Here is a 14099-nt window from a genome sequence, read left to right as displayed (position 1 = left end):
AGCAGCCCAAGCCATAGGAACTTTCTTTCCAGAACAAGGCCCAAGATACATTAATCTGGGAGAAGCACTACCTCTCACCGTTTCAGACTCCCTGGATGTATTTCTGTGCCATTGTGGAAACAGTCCGTTATCCCCAAATGGTCATAGAAATTGGGAAGAAATGGGATAAACAATTCCTTATGTAAATTACCCCCAAGGAAAATCTTCCTGACCTACTGGCCAGCATGAAATACTAAACAGATCTCCATGTTCTCAATTTAGTTTTGCATGTAACAGCCAAGTTTACTTTGTTCTCCATGAGAGCCAAATGAATTAAACAGAATTAGCATATTAAAAAGAGTTGGAAAAACTAGACCCATCAAGATTCAGATCTGAATGACCAAGGCCCAGAAGAGCTTCAGGATCACCTGGAACTGAGAAATGAAGCCAACCAGATGCTAGAACTTAACATTTGAGGGTAAGTGTCTCCCCGCCCACCAGCCCTAGGCTCATGACTGTCTGAGCAAGCTGTGTGTTCCCTAGTGTTCCACAGAACTATAGAAGGGAGGCCTATAGGAAACAATAAATGCTAACGACTTCAAGCACAATGTGCTGATGGCCTTTGTTTTGCTTTTGCAAATTGATGGTTTCCAAATAAAACAGAGACCCCAAAGGACATCTCTGTCTGATGGCCATATCAGTTGATGCCAGAGTAATGAGGCAGAGGCCCAGGGAGCTGCAGGAAAACACTCAACTCATAAAGCGAGTGTGAAATTAATCCCAAATACTTCCAGCTGCCAAGACAGGCTCTAAAATTGGTTACAGGAAAGCAGCAGCCGCAACAACGGAGTAGACATGAATCATGCTATGTGAACACGGACATGTCCAATTTCTCCACCTAAGCTAGTCCAATCTGCTTCCACATCTCATGTGTGGCACGCAGAGTCCTACTGTGCTGCTGTGGAGACTGACTGTGATCCAGGAGGCAAGCTTAGAGCCGTTAGCATCCGTCACTCAGAGATAGAAAGTGCTGACAGTGTCCATTTCCCAGTGAAGAGATGAAGGCTTAGAGTCTTCTGTGCACATGGGCCAGGGCAATGAGCAAGGGCAGAGAACTGCCAGGATTCCAGTGTGTTTGCTGCCTTCTCAATGAGTGCCCTCTGTCTGCACAGAAATATGAGTATCCACAGGTGACCCTACAAGACCAGCAGTGGATCCTCCTTTGATAACGTAAGGTAAGCACTGCTCAGATAACATACCTGCCACAGGCATGTCCTTTAGTTACACCTTACATCCTTGGGGCTTTCAACACGAGAACTGAAGATGGCTGCTTTCTTCCCAAAGTCACATCAGAAGGCAGCAGTTCATAATGTGTAAGAATTCGACCTGACCACAATCTCATTTTCTCTAAACAAAGGGAGTGGTATATTCTGTATAGTTCAGCGATGTGAAAGTTGCACAACAGTGATTCTGCAGGCCATCCCTTTAGAGAAGCTACTTTTTCAGAAAAGGGTGATTCATCCATTTTTCTATGAATCACAAGTTACAATGTTTTCAATTGTCTAAATAAGCCCGCATTTGTGATAATTGTCAAGATTTCACTGAAGGCTTTCTAGGAACCAAACCCAGGCTGAAGTCTTTATGTGGATTAGTCCGTTTCATTCTCACAAACAACCCTAGGAGGTAGCTACCATTATTGGCCACATCTTAAAAATAAGGAGAAAGAATTACAGAAAGGATCAAACGGCAAACAACAGAGAGCCTGGGAAGCAAGCAGACAGGCCCTCCCTGCCCAGGGAGTCAACTGCCTCCATGCCAGTCCTCTACTATCTCTCCCCAGCAATGGGACACTTTCTTTAAACCGGGCGCCAAAACAAGTTGGTTCCTGTCAGCTATCTAACCACAATGATGAGAAAAGTAAAAGAAGAAGTTTTCATCCATTAACGGCTAACACCATTAATGCTTAATGACATTCAAAATGTCAGAATAGTCATGTGACTCTGGAGTCAATAAGGCTTATGTATGAATATGGGCAAAGCCAATTCCAAGCTGTTCAACTTTTACCTCTCTCAGGCTTAGTCTACTCACCTACACAAGAATTCTCAATAAACATTAGTTAATATCCCTTCTATTCGTTTCTCGTTTCTTTAGCTTCTGTTAACTATTTCTTAACTTTCCCCATAAAGTCTAGGTATAACAAGCAAATTATTTTTATTAGACAAATAATGGTATTGAAAACGGAGGACTCATCTGCTAATATGCGGAGCACAGGATCAAGTCCCCTCTCCCAAGAGCGGGAACAACTGGTCACCACTTTTCCATGTTCCACCCTTTGTGATCACTCAACAGGACAGTCTTCATTTTGTAACTAAATTTCACCAAGTTTCAAATAAAAATGTCATGAGACACTGAAGCAAGCATACTGTTAAAAGCTATGCAAGTCATGTATTGGATCCCTTATTTTCCTTTCTTACACTTCTATTGAAACATGAAGCTGGGCTGGAGAGATGGCTCAGCTGTTAGGAGCTCTCGCTGCTCTTGCAGAGAGGCCTAGAGTTCAGTTCTCAGTACCCCCACACTGGATGGCTCACAACCATCTCTAACTTCAGGGAATTCAACATACTCTTCTGCTTCTGTGGGCACACACACACACACACACACACACAAACACACTCTCGCGCGCGCAAGAGCACAAGCACAAGCACACACACGCATACAAGCACAAGCATGCACACACGACTTCCCCGCTTCGGTGTTATCTGAGATCAAATTCCAACAGTCCAGACTTTAGCATGGCAAAGGCCTTGTAATAAGAATGGAGTTTACTAGAGCTCAATTTTTACTTTGGCTGTAAAGATGCAATTTGTATCTAAAAGCATTGTTAATTAAATAATACTTAAAAAGAAAAGAGAAATATTATGGATGTCAGAAAGGCAAGATGAGCAACTAGGTTGCTACAGTAAGGGCATCCTGAATCTATTACCTATATGCATCCATTACTCTTTGAACTCCTGCACAGACTAAAGCCAGCCCTGGGAGTTTTATTATGAAGGCATAGCAAGGATCTAATTTTTCTTGCTATTGTTGGTTTGTTTGAGACAGTCTCTCTCTATAGCTCTGGCTGTCCTGGAACTCAGCAATGTAGAGCAGGCTGGCACTGAACTCAGAGATCCGTCAGCTTCTGCCTCCCGAGAGCTGGGATGATAGGAGCTCACCACACACCGAGCAAGAACATAATTCTTAGCCACTTTTAGTGCTGCATTAGGTTACATGTAGAGGACAATGAATGGACTCCATTCTGTAGCATCTCTAACAGGGAGGCTCCTGTAGAATTCCTCTACCATGCAGCTTTCAATTCTAAACCTGGGATTAGAATACATTTTTCACCATGACCATTTTGCATGGCTAATATGAGCAGAAATCAATGTATATGTCTCATTAAAAGCCTGACTTACACATACTATATCCATAAAATGATAAAAACAAAAACCAAAAAAACAAAAACCCTGGCAGTTAGGAGCAGCAAGGCCTGACTACTGTGACCCTCGAAATCAAGGCGGCTCTTGCCAGGATTTGAATTTTCCCTGACGCTAATCTGTACTTGCCAAATGCCTTGCAAATCCACATAAAACTCATTTTAGAAAACAAATTATTCCTGAGAAACTTCATTATACTTAAGAAACCCCTCTCCTTCTCCTTTTAAATGTTCTTCCCAGAAGAATGTAATCACTGTGGGGACATAGCTACTGGCTGAGGCATTTCAAATATATAATACCACTGATACATAAAAAATGTTAAAGGAGAGAGACAACTAATTTACAAGTGACACAGAGAATAACTGCTATTTCTGCACAGCTTATTCACTAAGTAGACATGTAACTCCATCAGCTGAAAGGAAACTGACTCCAATGCCTGTCTCATATAAAACTAAAAATACAACTGATCTCAGGCCTGATTATGGTTTTTACCTCCCCGCCTCTTCGCCCCCCGACAGCTGGCCAAAGTTTTACCTCTGTCTATAAAATGATCTACCTACAGCCAAGTGAAACCCAAATTTAAAAAAATAATAATAATTAACAGAAATCAAGTTGTAAAAAGACAAATGAATATTTTCTGGGCCATGCTCTGTCACTGAACACATTGCTTAGTGGAGCTGGAATCTATGGTTGGCAATGTAGAGCCCATTTTACAAGCCCTGGAGAATGCCACAGTTATCTCTCTCCAAAAACAACATCTACAAGGGCTGAATAGCTTCTAAGTTTAGAATGCTTTGGGCAACAGTCTTCTAGACAGACATGTCTGTGAGTAGGAAGCCACCCACGCAGTATGGAACACCACAGTCCACGAAGGGGAGCAACAACGGGATGAGGAGCTGGCTGGCTGGGTGTCCCCAAGCTCCCCTTTAGCTAAGGCGGTCAGTGTTAGGTGAGTTCTACATGTGGCCAACTACAGTATGCTAGTGATCCACTTCTGACTTCTGAGAACCTGGAGACCCCACAGTGCTGGTGACAATACTGACCATTTCCTCAGACTTCCTGAAATGAAGTAACATTTATATACTCGTACACATATGCACACATGCAAGTACATGACCCCCCCACACACACACACACACTCACATGTAAATAAGCAAACAAAAATAAATCTGTGAAGATGGCCTGGTTCTTCTAAACACTTGTGGCTTTTATGACTTTGTTTTTTAAGGTAAAAGACTTATTTATACCCTTACTACCTAGTAGAACAGGCTTACAACTAGAGTACATAGAAATAATATATATGTACATGGACAATGTACATGCAACAATACAATAAACATACGTACATGCAATATGTCCATGGAATAACACAAGGCAACAAGTAGGATTGCCTGGTTTTGTGTAGCATGAACTGGGGTAAAGGACAGCATTTTTACAATCATGGCCTGTTGGAACACTAGACTTGGAAGAGGCCTTGTTGAAGAGACCCTGTGCTTAGTTTCTTCTCTAAATGCTTCCAGGCCAGAGGCTGCCTTGCTGGCAGCTTTACCTGCCTACAATCTCTGGCACATAGCAAGATTTTCATGAGCAGCTGATATTCTAGAATAAATAAGAACTTGCAATGGCTCTGTAACATGAGAACATCCACAAAGACGGTGACTTACTAGGGCACCATGCAGGATTGCTTGGGACAAGCTTGCCTTCCAGGTGAACAAGATCAAATCTGCTATGTTTTAAGGACAGTTGTAGGCTACATGATTGATTAGGCTGACTGTGTCTGTAAGTAACGAGGATCAACATCCACACTTCTACATGCAAAGCTTATCACAGATTCGTCCAAGTCTTCACTGCTCTCACTGCTCTGAAGATTAAGAGGCTAGGTAAGTCCTTATCACTAGACTGCCTCAGCAACTGCAGGAGGTACCCAGCATCTTGTGCTCCACACACTAGGTGCCAGTACCATCTCCTGCCTTTAGCTGGAACAACCAAAGGCATTTCCAGATGTTGCCAATCAATGTCCTTCTCAGAAGAAAATCACCCTTGTTGGGACCCTCTGGTCTAGAGTCCATGTTCTTATACTCAAAGCACCTTTGATTCCTATCAGCAGTAGAGCCCAGAGTCAGAGCAGAAGACCATGAAAACTGACATTCAGGCACTTGGTATCTCAGTCAAACACTGGAGACTATGAAATACCAAAATGTCTATCAGAAATGTGTTTGGATAGATGATATTAGAAGTTTTATAATTAAATTATAAATACCAGACTAGGTCTGATCCACTAACCAATATGCCCATACTTTCCTTTCCATGATCAAGAAGTATTAATCCAGTATTCCACTTGTGGGATGGGTCCAGGACTTGAGTTTAAATAACCGTAGGTATTGCCTTTCAGTAAGCTTCTTGATGCTCATCATGATGTGAGCATTACTTACACAAATAATTTAAGACTTACACATTAAGTAAATTGCCAAAGGCAGTATACAGTATTGAGTCTATGAAATGGGGATGGGGTTGTATATGTGACTTAGGAGCTGTTAAGCCTTATCAAACTAATAAAATAAATAAATAAATGTACTATTAATGCCATAGCAACTTACTATATGCACCATGTGCCAGACATAGACTTGAGAATTCAATAGAGATTGCATCTGAATCTTCTTAACAACCTCTCTAGGAAATTATTGTTTGTGACTAATGAAGACAATAAGATTCAGAAAAATTAACCAACATGGTCAAAACCATATGTCAAGGCAACATGGTCAAAACCATGTGTCAAGGCAAAGATTCCAATCGGGTCTGCCCCAAGCCTACAAAGCAGAAACCCTTCTCATAACACCATGCTATATCCTAATACAGAGATACAGACAGACAGACAGGCACACGTGAGCATGTGCGCGTGTGCGCATACACACACACATAGAGCAAAGAGAGAGAGGGAGAAAGGGAGAGAGAGAGAGATCTATCTATGCTTTTAAGATGTAGTTAATTCTACTTTTATTACCAGGGTCAAGTGGCAGATTCTACAAATGAACTCCCCTCACCAACTGATTGCGTAAGGATTGCACGAAGGCAAAAAGTCCAGAATCCTTTGCATGTCTCTCTTTTAAACAAATGCACACTGGGGTGCACAACTGCTTTTGTTTCAGTAATGTCCTCATGTCCTCTACATTGTTCTCTCTGATTTTCTTCTTCCTCTACCCTATATGGCAGCCTTACAGCAATTTGGGTCTGTGACCCCTGCATTGACCAGGCACATCAAACACTAAAATAAGCAAACCTATCACAGATGGAAAACCAAATCCCCCCCCCCGAACCTATCACAGATGGAAAACCAAATCCCCCGTTTTTGCCATTTGTCCCTAAGAGGCCTCCATGATCTCTTTTTGCATTTGTTTTCTCCTCTCTAACAGGAGGGTTTGTCATAGGGATGTCAGTCACAGTGACAAACACAGCACATGGTAGACACACTACAAAGCCTGGCTTGATTGCCATTATCTTAGTCTTTGGTGTTGCATGGTCACAAATTCAACCAACATAATCTTCATGAAAGCAAAACGAAACAAAATAATCACATACCTGAAAATAAATGCCTTCCATTTGCCTTCTCATTTCTTTTTATATAATTTTGACCTCAGTGTCTTATCATGGGATAGCTTTTCAATATAAAAGAGACATTACTTGCCAAAATTTAGCATAACATCCACTCTCTTCCAGCAGCTATATGCCCTCCTCTATTGTGCCCATTACATTTAGAATTGTGCATTTAATCCTCCCAACTCTGGAAGCAGAGAGTGCTTATCTGTGTATACTGTGTCCCTAGAACAACACTAATGAGGGCCTAAGACATAGCCTGCTCCTGAAACATCTGTTCAGCTAAACAGAACTACTCTCATCTAGCACATTCTACATGGCTAGCTGGTGGCTTGATGGTTGTCCTTGCAGAGTCCTCTCAGAAGCAGAGAAGGTACTGAGGCACAGGGAGAAAGGCCAGGGGTCTAACTTGTAAAACATATAAAGCGAGATGATCTGCAAAGTAAAGCGGATCTGTGCTGGGCCTCGGGGCTCAGTTACAACACAGTTTTCTTTGGGACTCTGCTTAGTGTTAAGATGTCAAGTTCTTCATCCATTTCCCAGAAGATGGCTGCTCTGAGTGCACTCCCTGGCTGCCTGCTGTGGGCTCTCTCTCCTGAAAAGATATTTCACTACCCCACCCCGCCCACTGTGCCAGAATGAGTTCCCTCACAGGAACTCCATAACAAAACTCTGTCCATGGGTTTTCGGTGAAGAACTGGAGACTTCACGGTGTGAGAATCTTCACAAGCACACCTTGCTCCACACCCAGCTGGCCAACAGCATGTTCTTTGCTCAAACTTCTTCCTTCCACAAAACTTTCTGGAGCTAGCAAATCTACTTTGGCAAAAAGTTTTACTTATTTTTAAACTAATGCTACTTTCTTATTTTTTCAAAAAGTAAAACAATGTATTCTAAAAATGTATTTCTCTTAATAAGATTGATTTACCCTAAGGGGAGCATATTTTGTGTGCACATTCACACACTCACACCTACACCCATACACATCTACATACATAAACAAACACATATTCACACCTACACACATACACACATGCATACACATATGCACTTACACATATATTTCTACTCACATATATACTCATACATACATGTACTCACATACACACTTGCACACACATATAAACACACACATGCACTCACATACATACTCACACATACATAGACACATGCACTCATACATGTGCAAGCATGTATGTAGTACTAAATAAATGCAAGTCCTAAATAAATTTCTCCTGCTCTCAATCTGCCTTACGTTGCTTGTAGCCCGAAGGGTGCAGCAGTGGCACGCATACCCTGCTAGTCACCAACAGCTCTGTAATTGGACTCAAGACCTACTCAACAAAAGGAAACTCATACCTAACACTGGACACCTAGCCAACTACCACAGTCCACAAAGGGGAGCAACAACGAGATGAGGAGCTGGCTGGCTGGGTGTCCCCAAGCTCCCCTTTACCTAAGGTGATCAGTGTTATGACAAGTTCTACATGTGACAAATTACAGTATGCTAGTGATCCACTTCTGACTGCAGACAAAAGAACCTGGAGACCCCACAGTGCTGGTGATGATAGTGAATAGAAAAAGCATTTAAACTCCATGTTATGAGAAAGGAAGATAAAATGCCAAGAACCAAAAGCAGGCGTTAAACTAAAATTTCAGGCCCAAGCTTTTGCTCATGGTACCAAGGATGAAAACATGCCACTCCTTATGTACAAGGCACAGGCTAGGAAAGCAGGAAAGCACACAGCCTCCAGTGTGCACATCGAAGGGCATGGAGAAAAGGTGAACACACACACAGCACAGAGGGGCTGAGGTGAAAGGCAGGCAGGAGGCTGAATCGGGGCAGAAACTTGCAGCTAACAGACAGTTGCTCAATAAAACGGAGTCATGGACTCACCTGACCTGTGGCTGCTCTTCTCCAAACCATGCTGGTCTTCACTATTCCAGCTTGAAATTGTGCGATGCCATGTATAGCTTACTGTCTATCAACATCTCTTACACTCGATGCTCATGACCCCTGGACTGTGATAAACAAATGCTATCCTACTTCTCAGACCAAACAGCAAATGTTCCCTGACAGTTGAGTACAACAAGGTTTAGAAAGGACAGAAGCCCCTACTGGCTTCTCTCACCAAAGCCACTGGAGATCCAAGGAGATCCGAAAGAGAACCCGGATGATGTGGAAAGAGAATTGGTGTACATCCCTTCTCCAGTAGCCAGCACCTGCCTAGAACCCACTCGCTTTGTTGCAAAGGTCATAGGCCTTGACCCGAGTCCAAGCTCTGACATCTCACCTTATGTCAAAACCGATTTTCAAGAAAAGACTTCTCACCTTCTAATGCAAAAAGTGACAAAGTCACACTAATTTGCCTCATGGTTATTATGAAGGCCAATTATTGTAATGTGGGGCTAAACATTAATAAACCATCAGACATGGTACAAAACTATGAAGATTCCAAAAGAACAAGGTCTCTGAATATTCTTCACTAATACTTTCCAAACCAAAACCGGCTGCTCAACTTATTTACAAGGGAAAAAAATAAAATGTGTAGCATATCTGAAAAAATAACATCTGGAGGAAATTACAGTCTTAAAAATGGGGAAACTAACGCATTATGATGAATCCTAGGCATATGTCCGAAGACAAAGCACGCTGTGCAGTGCAGATCTGCTACATGATGCAAGATAGAGTGAACCTTCAATAGCTACGAAGTAAGGATCGGAAGACTGTTTTATAGAAAGAATTCCTGCTTTCTGGAATGCTGATGGTACATTCCAGCCTATAAAATAAGCCATTGCCAGAGCTTGTGACAATCACATGATAAAGACACAGATCACAACCCAAATGTGTGCTGAACAGAAGACATGTTGCCTAAGACAGGAGAGCACCGGTGAGCATCAGGCACTGGTCTCACGGGAAGGGAAACAGCTGTCCTGCCCCCAAACCCCCTTTCACCTGAGTGGTCATGTCTGGAAGGGCAATGGCTTTCTGCCATCAAAAGTCAGAGAATTTCAGCACATGGCAAAACATCAAGTAGCTGGCTTCTCTATGGATCAGGAACAATCTTTGTTCTTCAAACTTACACTGCTGTAACCAACCTATGACTTAAAATTCCTGAGTCTAAAAGGTAGGCTAGCATCTCTGAATGTGCAAAAGCTGTAAAATGGCTTATTCACTCTGAAGTGACTCTTAACAGGACTCAGTACAGCCAGGAAGTTATCAGTCTATTTAAACAAATCACATCTCTACAACGTTTGCTCAGGAGATTCTCCTGACCATGAGGAGGCCATGCACACCCCACACGAGTTTGAGAAGCAAACTTTCTTCTAAGACAGTCCCCTACTAACATGGAAAACCCAAGTCAGCTTTCATATCAACCAAGGCAAGAAATGTTCCCTGGACAACACTGGTGGCGTGTCTCAAACAATCTGGTTCAGCTATGCCCTTTATTTATGAAGACAGATGCTGCTTTGCGTATTCCCCCACCACCTTACCACCATCTCCAAGGATATTAAAAAGATCCATTTCTAAAGCTAGGAAATCAGGCTTCAACCCACCATTGTGTGGTCATAAGAATTACACCAAGCTACTCGATGAGTCATCAGACCCTGGAGTCAATCAGCGAACAAATTCGTCATTTTTCCTCTTTTGACAGAGGTGACTGGCTATCCACACCACAGCAAAATAACTGGCAAGAGCAGGCAAGGTCGGGACAGCAAGCCAAAGGCCCTCTTAAGGCTCACACCTAATCAACTGTTTAATTTGGGCACTGAATGAACAGCCAGTTTGAATGCATCTCCCCTCTCCTGGCACACATTACACTATGTCTTCCATATAAAGGCCCAGGAGAAAAATTCTCTCTTGGACCTTAGCGTTAGGAAAAGTCAATATGCCACTGAAAACCAAGCAGCAGTAACACAAGATGTGAATGTGAACAAAAGAAAAAAAAAAGCATTTGCCCTTAAATGTTCTAGCATGTTCCTTTAAAAACAATAAGAATCTTTTAAATGACTGTGGCTACAGCTTTGTACTGATTGCAAAGAAGGCATACCTGTGGCCCATGCCTATTATATTATTAACCATTACCCAGTTTTCTCTTATCTGGACTGCTGGAGGCTTAAAAACTCTTTTTAATTTATCCTTTGCTTTTTTTTTTTTAATTAGGTATTTTCCTCATTTACATTTCCAATGCTATCACAAAAGTTTCCCCTCCCCCCCCCCACTCCCCTTCCCCCTCCCACTTTTTGGCCCTGTCGTTCCCCTGTACTGGGACATATAAAGTTTGCAAGTCCAATGGGCCTCTCTTTCCAGTGATGGCCGACTAGGTCATCTTTTGATACATATGCAGCTAGAGTCAAGAGCTCCGGGGTACTGGTTAGTTCATAATGTTGTTCCACCTATAGGGTTGCAGATCCCTTTAGCTCCTTGGGTACTTTCTCTAGCTCCTCCATTGGGGGCTGTGTGACCCATCCAATAGCTGACTGTGAGCATCCACTTCTGTGTTTGCTAGGCCCCGGCATAGTCTCACAAGAGATAGCTATATCAGGGTCCTTTCAACAAAATCTTGCTAGTGTATGCAATGGTGTCAGCATTTGGAGGCTGATTATGGGATGGATCCCTGGTTATGGCAGTCTCTAGATGGTCCATCCGTTTGTCTCAGCTCCAAACTTTGTCTCTGTAACTCCTTCCATGGGTGTTTTGTTACCAATTCTAAGGGGCAAAGTGTCCACACTTTGTTCTTCGTTCTTCTTCAGTTTCATGTGTTTTGCAAATTGTAACTTATATCTTGGGTATTCTAGTTTCTGGGCTAATATCCACTTATCAGTGAGTACATATCATTTGAGTTCTTTTGTGATTGGGTTACCTCACTCAGGATGATGCCCTCCAGGTCCAACCATTCGCCTAGGAATTTCATAAATTCATTCTTTTTAATAGCTGAGTAGTACTCCATTGTGTAAATGTACCACATATTTTGTATCCATTCCTCTGTTGAGGGGCATCTGGGTTCTTTCCAGCTTCTGGCTATTATAAATAAGGCTGCTATGAACATAGTGGGACATGTTTCTTTCTTACTAGTTGGAACATCTTCTGGATATATGCCCAGGAGAGGTATTGCAGAATCCTCCAGTAGTACCATGTTCAATTTTCTGAGAAACCGCCAGACTGATTTCCTTTGCTGTGTAGATTTTCCTGGATACTACTGGACAGAGTTTACTGACTGACAAGATAAGTTCTGGTTGAACTTAAATGTCTTGTGTCAGGCTCTCAGTTTAGCTGAATTAATATCACTACATATTTAGGATTCAGCTCAGTAAGTCATATTTCTACCTTGTCCCACTTCATCATAACATTAATGATAAGTACTTGAGAATAAACTATCTACTTTGCCTCAAAAAGAAGATTTTTGTCTTCAAAAATCAAAGGTATCACTCAATAAGGCCCATTAAGACGGAGTTGACATCTCGCTGGGGGTTGGTGGAGTGCTGCTATGCACACAAATGCTAAAGACAGGTCCTTATATGCACCAAATGATGCTAGGTAAACTTTGCTGCCCAATTTAAAACTATTGGTTAAATAAAAGTGGGTACAGCCAGTTACTGGGGAGAATAGAGTTAGGCAAGTTTCAGTTACTGGGCTGGGGCTCACAGGTAGGGAAAAAGAGAAAACGAGGAGAAAGCAGGCAGAGAGAGGAGATGGCTGCCATGAGGCCAGGTGTATCATGAGCATGTGGCCAGGGAAGTGGGCCCTGAGGACACGCTGATGGATCAAAAACAACCTGGGTGAGACTCTAACAGCAAGTCCTTGGGGAGCTCGGCTGGAGCATTAACCAGTCCAGTGTACAGAAAAGCGTGGGGGGTAACGCCCCAGTGATTGTGCTAGAGCTGGCTTTAAAATACCGATAGGGTGCTGCCTGGCCGGGGTGATTTATAACTATTAAAGTTACTAAATAACATTTTAAAATACTATTTACAGGCCCCTTCCCTAAACAAAGGTGGGTAGCACCTGCTACTGAATCTAATGGTAAAACATCTACAATTTCTTATAAACAGCCTTGACAGGGTTAAATAAGTGAAGGATGTGGTTGTTAGGAAAACCCGCATTGAAGGTTGGAGAAGGTTAGCTCCAATGGAGGAACACAGTGACTGCAGGCATGGGGTAAATGCCATTAAAGGGCACTGCTGTAAGGATGATAATGTGTCCCCATACATTGGAGACAGCTATGGCAAACAAGCGGAAGATAGCTAGAAAGTTATGAAAAGTTTACTTATCAGTGAGACCCAACGAATAAGACAGGATTAGAGTTTAATGATTCAAAGGTCCATGTCGAACGGGGCAGTATGTAGGGAGGCTGCTTCTCTTCATTGTGTCTATTACACTGTAATACCTCACTGTAGCAGAAAGCCAGTAGAGAGGCAACAGAGGGCTTCAGGCTCACGGTGTTATGGCATAGTCCCTTGTTTCTTGGTGCCATAGAGGACCATGGCAGTGAGAATGTGGGACCAAGGAGGCTCTTCACCTCATGATGGACAGGAAGTGAAAAGAGAGAGATGAGTCCGGGGAGCCAGTTGTGACCTTCAAAGTCCTGCTCCCAGCCATCTACTAAGCATCTATCTAGCAAGGCCCCCACTGCCCCAAATGCCTATTGCCTCTCAAAATATCGTCACCAGCTGGTGGCCAAGTGACTAACACATGCACCTGCTGGGGACATTTCATATCCAAACCACAAAATAGCTGGTAAGAACTTTCCGCTTAGGTCAGTCACCAAACTACAACAAGCTATCAATTATCAAACATGTCAGTCTATTTTTATGTGATTTCTAGAAGAAAATAGAAGTTTCTTCTTCATTTAAAAGTTGTGATTTGCTGGGATGATAGCTCAGTAATACAGGAGTCCTCAGCATTGTAGTTCAAAAGGCTGGGCATGGCTATATACCCATTGTCACCCAAGCCTCGTGGGGATAGGGACAGGAGGGTTGCCAGGATTGGCTGCCAGCCTAGTTCCAGATTTAGGAGTGAACCCTGACTCAAAGGAGTAAGACAAAAAGGAATGG

General features: G+C 42.6%; 1 protein-coding gene across 9 annotated transcripts in view; it reads right to left on the bottom strand.

Moving 5' to 3' along the window:
* Nucleotides 1–14099, bottom strand: part of Bbs9 (Bardet-Biedl syndrome 9 (human)) — a 412725-nt gene that overhangs the window by 97801 nt on the left and 300825 nt on the right. The gene's annotated exons all lie outside the window — the stretch shown is intronic.

This window comes from Mus musculus, chromosome 9, assembly GCF_000001635.26.
Source record: "Mus musculus strain C57BL/6J chromosome 9, GRCm38.p6 C57BL/6J".
In the NCBI taxonomy this organism is placed as follows: Eukaryota; Metazoa; Chordata; class Mammalia; order Rodentia; family Muridae; genus Mus; species Mus musculus.
The sequence above is the reverse complement of the archived record's forward strand: the minus strand, read 5'-3'. Positions and strand labels throughout refer to the sequence as shown.